A 6,964-nucleotide genomic window follows, 5' to 3' on the forward strand; every position below is an offset into this window, starting at 1 on the left:
ACACAGATGATTCCATTTTTGTTTCTGTTTGTGGACCGTTTTGAAACCTAATTAACGGGGATATCGCTCCGCACTAACTAGATTTCAATAATTAGGTGATTTCATACGTTTTACAACGTTAATCGAAGGCACACGAACTCCGTAGTGCTCGGATTCGGGTTTTAATGATTCGGGATGATTCGAATCTGACTGAAGACAGAATTCGTAATGATCGAAAGCATTAAAAGGGCTGTTTTTTACGAATACTGTGGAATATGTAGCATGCATCTTCTAGATGCCCTGTATTCCGACAGCTCAATGCGTAACTTTTAATAAGTGAAGTATTTAGTAAGCTATACGATCAGATTTACAGTTTAACAAAACAATAAGGTTTTATAAATTTTGCTGATCCAAATCTGATTAGAAAGAAGTCAACAGGGCTCGAGATAGGAAGTGATGTACTCGTGTGTATCTGCAGACATTCCTCTTCGGTAGTGGACTTTTAGGATAAGCAATTCGATTTGAATCAAACTTTTTTTAGACGTGAGTGTATCGTACAGACCTCTACTTACATACTAACCCCATATAAAACAGACTCATTACCCCAGCGACGACTACGGTGCTGGTGATGATGATGACGACGATGATGACAGCCAAGAGCAATGGCTCTCGGCTCTGGCTTGGGACTGGGACTGGTGTTGGGCGTGTGTGGCTTTTTTATTCCAGGCAAAGAAAAACTTATTACCAAGTAGGAACAGATCGCGAGCAAACTGAATGAATGGAAAATTGTGGGAACAATGGGACCCAGAGCGTGAGAAATTGCCACCGCCAACGCGTCCATTTCTGGTGGTGCTTCAGCCATAGAGCAGGTCTGGGATTGTTTAGCACATAATGCCGCCATTAAAGACCGCCGCGGCCTCCAGTCTCCCAAGCTATTCACTTCTCCGAGAAACCCAGGTCCACACCATGTAACATGCATACAAGTACAAACATACATATACATATATGTATGTATACATTCGAGTATTGTCTGCATTCTCAAAAAGTTGCGCGGATCTTACGCCAAATCGCGGTATTTAAGTTGACTAAGTTTCATTTTCAGCCACTGCATATTCCGTTCGCCAATTGTCCCTTCTCTGAAATTCGTAAGCGCCATTGTAAGAATTAAGCGTATGTGGGAAATTTTCCTTGCTCAACCCTCATGCATATCTCTTTACCGAGTTCAAGGCGAGCCGTTTGACGTGCCCGCGGTTCAATGTCTCGCGACTTGCGAGCCTCTGTGCGTGACTCGGCGTTGCAAGCATCATTCCTATCCCAGTCGCTGGTTAATCAGCGGCCAAATCATGGCAATCATGCAACCCAATGGGTAATTATAGTTGAAGGGCCTAAGATGGCTTAAGCATGCCATTCGGCGGCTAATGGCAACGTCATTGGAAATCCACCAACACTGATTGATTGAAGCAAATATCACGCAAAGCTGGGAAAATCTATGATCTAGAACTTAGAGTTATTCTGATTTTATTAGGAATTGCCAACAGGAAATGACAATATTATATGCGTATAGCTACACGATGGGCCATTTCCGAAACATCTCACTTTTGGCGCACTCCAACCCAACTAAGTAAAAATTAAGACCCACATGAAACGAGATCATTAAGCGAATTTCCCCGAAATAGGTGCCATAAAAGCCTTTAAATTAAAAACGTAGCTTTAAGAACTGTCATTACAAGGCAATCGCTTACAACCCGACCGAACCGACTCAAACTGAGCCCTACCTAAGCCCCACCTGGAGCCGAGCGAACACACATACTCGTGTTTATTCCTAGCACTGTTTCTCTTTCTACTTGTATCACATCCACATGACTTTTAATTGTCATGTTAAAGGAGGGAGAGAGAGGGATAGATAGAGGGTATGTGGAAATGAGGGTGGGGGGATAGGGTGTCAATGACATACCAGAAAGAAAGACTAGCCTCGGTGTACCCTTTGGGATCGGACGTTCCTTAAGCAGACATATGATACAGTAAGTCTTATATAGTTACTGCATTTAGCCAAATATAAGGTTAAAGGTTATGTATGTACTTTTTGGGCTCTCAATACTTCCGTCTGTGAGTTGCAAACATCTGGTACAAATAATAGGACCCTCTCCAAGGGTATGAACACAAAGAAAACTCTGACCGATGTGGATCTGCCGAGTGGCTGGCATGTAACTCAGTTTATGACTGCGAAGAGGCGCCCTTCGTTGTAAACCGGAAAAGTCGTCGTGTTACTCCGATGGCCATATCTCTATCATGATCTGAGCCTCAACGCTCGCTGAAGATTTCCTGTTAAGTCGGATAACCAAATTTAAGTTGGACAGAGATAGACACACTCAGATTACGATACAGAAAAAGAAGATAGCGAAAAGAAGTGCGCAGAAGTGGCCCCTTCTGTTCTGCGCATCTACGTCACTAGCGACAATGGACCATTTTGCATTGTGCAAGGTCTTTTTTTGCTTAAAGCCTAAAAATATACATATAGACATACAATTTTGCGCATTTATTATTATTAGACAGCATATCAAATAAAGAAATTTTCGGACGAATTGGTGAACGCCTACCCCATCCGTCCACATTCGATGCAGTTGGCACCGCATAGTTTTCCCGACCTTGCCTGACATTGCGCAGCCTAAATACTATACGTTTTCTCCATAAATAAAACAAAAACATTGTTTTCTTAAAGATAATTGAATCACCTAAGCAAAAGATATTCGTTTTGCTTCAAAAGTTCGCTAAAACTTTTCAGATCGGCCAATCAACCGGCACTCTATTATAATTAATATATAATTATAATTAAAAATATATATATTACATTATTATTAATATCTACATCGCCTTCATCTTCATTGTCAGAATCATTATCTAAAATTGCATTATTATATTTATAAATAGACTCCGACTCTGCCAGTAGATTGATTGATTCTTTGGGAAGGTCCATTTCCTTCTTGGAACCTTTTCGTTCAGCACCGCATAGAACTAGAACTGAACGGGACTGATGAATCCATAGTTCGAAAAAAAGGTGTCAGTTATATGGCTAAGGCGACTATTTTGAATTGAATGAGATCTGCGATCTTTTTTATTCAATTTATTATGTATTTCCGAAGCACTTTCACCCAAAACTCTAATAGGAACTACAGAAGCTGATATTATTTGCGATCCATGAGCGGTATTTTATGAAGCGTGGCTGACATAGGATACCATGGATATTTTTCTGTGTATAGACAGCAGTCTTATCACAAATATGTTGAAATTTATTGGTGAAATCTTGTCTGGCCTGACAGTTCTATTACAATTATGCGAAAACTTTGAAGAATTTCTTAATGAATATACATATACATACGTAACACTAGACAACAAAACACACGAATAAAAGAAGGCTTTAACTCTTTGTAATATGAGTTATAAATTTACGTTTATTATCCATATTATACATTTATTTTCGAATAACAATTTCTGAATAATAATAAGCCGAAGACTGGCATCATATTCCCGCTCTTTCACACATTTCGGGGCTATAATCGACCAGCTACCAGTGCAGGGTTGCCATAGGGCTCAAAAAAAAGTATACTACTATTAGGGGTATCAACTTTCCGAATATTGCGTTATTTTTCCAAAACCCAAAATCAAACATTTTTGGACTTGAGCACGAAAGACAATAAGCTATTATTTTTTAAACCGTTACATTTTATTAAAGTTTATAACATGGCGAATATAAATATTTAAGCTACATATTTTTTTATTTGGAGCTCAAAATTTTATCTTAATTAATATTCTTATTTAAAAATACATACAAGATCTGAAAAAAGTTTTTTTATCATCCATATCGGGGTAAGGACATGCACATTAGAGCCCTGCATGAACTGAAAACTGAATCCATTCGGTGGGATTCGGTAAGTTAGAATCTGCGATTCAGCTTTCTCAAATCTTCGAATCGCTCGCCCCGAAACGGACTGAACGAAGCAGGTCTCGTCATTTTTACTGTGTCAGCTCCGCTCGATCTCACCTTCCATTTGATTTTCTCGTAGAAAGAACGATAAAGCAACAAATAAATTTTCTGGTTTTTTTCTTTGTAAAACTTTGTTTGTGTGTGTTCGTAGACAAGAGGCACGAAGCCAAACGTTTAATTGCTTTACACTAAAAGAAATTTATTTCAGATAGAGCAAAAGAACTTTTAGCGCCAAAATAGACAAATATTCTCGAAATATTTTTTCAGTGTAGAAAAAAAAAAACAGAATGTATTAATTTTTGCGTTATTTCAGAGACCATGCTTGTAATTACTGACTTTAGTCGGCCTCTTTTCGCATTTTTTGTAGTGCCACCATGTAAAAGATCCCCAAACCATAAGCTTCTCTCCGGGCCTACGCCAACGTAATACGTACTTTGGATTCATCAGACCAGATAACACTTTTCCAATCATCCGTGGTGCAATTTGTATGATCCCTTGCGAATTTCAACCTTGCTTTAACATTTTTTTCCGGCAACGCAGGTTTATTTGCTTTGTACCCTATGTTGTGAAGGGCTCTTCTAGCTGTCCAGCGACTTACATTTTTATTTATGGCCATAGAAGCATTCTTTGGTGTTAGCATCTTATTTTTCCTCATTTCCGACATCATAAGTCTAGCGTCTGAGTCCGTTAACTTCTTAGGGCGGCCTTGGACATGGGGTTTGGGGACAGCATTTCGTCTTTTTTGTACTCTGATCACCACCGATTAACTAATGCCAAGCTTTTCAGCAATATTACGTGTTGAACAGCCACTATCAGTAAGGCACACAATATTATTTTCAACTTCTAGAGGTAGTTTTTTCATTTTTAAGCACGCGATAGACACTGTCTATTAGATTTCAGAGATCTGCTTTGATTTGTAAGAAGCACGTCTTAATGTGATGTTTGTATAACAAAATAACAAACCTACAAAAAGAAGAGATTTAACTTTAAATCTGCACGCTTTTTGATGATAAGAAACTTGAGAAAGTGAAAATAGGTGCAAATAACGAAAAGTGCAAAAATCAGTATATGCGAGCTTTTTCCACTCTTTGAAAACTTCTCATTTGCTTTTGTTAATTTTTCCTATTTGCTAAGAATAAAGAGGATTGATACGGTAAAACAGTTCTTTTGCTTTGCTCTATTCGTTTAGCTGTTATGTACTAACTTTTGCTCCCCACTGTAAGTTTGTATGCCAGTATCTCAGTCCGAGTTCTTTAAATAATTCGACTTAAATAAATAAATTTTGCCGACCATTGCCCTACCTGCATCACATCCACATGACTTTTAATTGTCACCTTAAAGGAGGGAGAAAGGGAGAGAGAGCTTCTGTCGAGTGGCTGGCATGTAACTCAATTTATGACTGCGAAGATAGCTTCTATAGCTTAGCTGTTGACTATTCGTACCTCTAAGGGACCGGTATTGTCATGGTATTGAATAGATAGGTCAGTTTTGTACGCTTTTCTTCAGTGATAATCATTAGTTTTGAGTAATTTTACGGAAAACATAGACTTAATAGTTATAACATAATATATACATATGTATATAACATATATTTAAAAGTTTATAATTTTTCCACCTAATGGCCTAATTTCTTAGGATTTTATAATATTTTCCGATGTTTATTTGTATGTGTATCTCACACCAACACCAGCCGTTACACCTCGCTCCCTTGAATGAAAAAGAATGTGAAAAGAATTAAGCGCGTAATGATCCGATTTAATCCAAGCTCAGCAAACTATTAGATATAAATATTCTCTATGGTTTTGCATTTTCTATCACAGATGTTCGTCCTTTGGGGAGACGGTAGTGGGGATGGCATAATTTGGACACAAAATCCATTCAGTCTGATAATCTGGGAGTCATATCTAATAACTAATATATCTCTAAATTGTCTGAGTACCATGCTTAAAAAGTAAAATTGTGTTGCATAGTGTTATCTCTGCGGCTCACCTTTAAAAATGGCATACAAAGCATACATCTTGGCTGCAGTGCGTTTTCGCTTCTATTGCGAGTCTATGCAACGCCAAGGTGCATACTTTTTTGAATTGACACGTCATCGCTTCACAGAAACCTATTTGCGGCGAATATTAGGCCTATGCGATAGTCTTGAATTAAATGCTAGAACTGCGAAATTCCGAAAATCGAATAAATGAAGCTATCAGTCGGCTCCCACAACTTTGTACGGGGCTGGTACTCAGACTGAGTAATAGCACTCATTTCAGATTTTATTGAACATACTATCGGAGGATAAGCTGGAGCCAGAGTGTACGTAGTGTGTATGCATGTGGGTCGCAGCAGCCCTTGCCAAGGCATAGGGCGAAAGAGTGGCAGGTGGTGATGATGCTCGCCGGCTGCTCACGTGGCCGAAATGCGTGACTGACCCACAAAAATACTCCCACTTCCACGCAGGCATTCAAGCGCCCGAGCCCCGCAGAACTTGCAAAATTCGAGCACAAAGTGTTCTCAACGTGCCTTCAAAGCAGCGCCCATCCGAATTCTCACCCAGTGGACCAACCACCCCCAGTGCCTAATCGAAGCCAGATGCGTCGGCATCTTTTCCTGTCTGATTGCGCTGCTGCTTTTTAACCCACTGCCGGTGCCCGAGGGTTACACAGCCACATGCTGTGGAATAGAGGTTCATACAAGCCGATCACCAAATGACAACAATTCAGTTGTGCGGTGAAAAATGTTGGTACCGCATCTTGGAAAATCTCAATGCCAAATTATATACAGTTAGTGAATAATATTGCACCAGTTTAGCGAATGCTAACTGGACGCTACCTAAGGGTTAAGGCGAAACCAAAGCGTTGTTGCACATACATACACACAGATGTATACTGAAGCGATGAATGAATGCCGAACGATAAAAGCCGAGGCTGGCAATGCAGATTCGGGATTGCCGAAGAACGGAATGAATGCATGCATGCCCCAGAGCGAGTACGCTGGCGCCGCAGTGCACGTTTT

This window comes from Drosophila pseudoobscura, chromosome X, assembly GCF_009870125.1.
Source record: "Drosophila pseudoobscura strain MV-25-SWS-2005 chromosome X, UCI_Dpse_MV25, whole genome shotgun sequence".
Classification (NCBI taxonomy): domain Eukaryota; kingdom Metazoa; phylum Arthropoda; class Insecta; order Diptera; family Drosophilidae; genus Drosophila; species Drosophila pseudoobscura.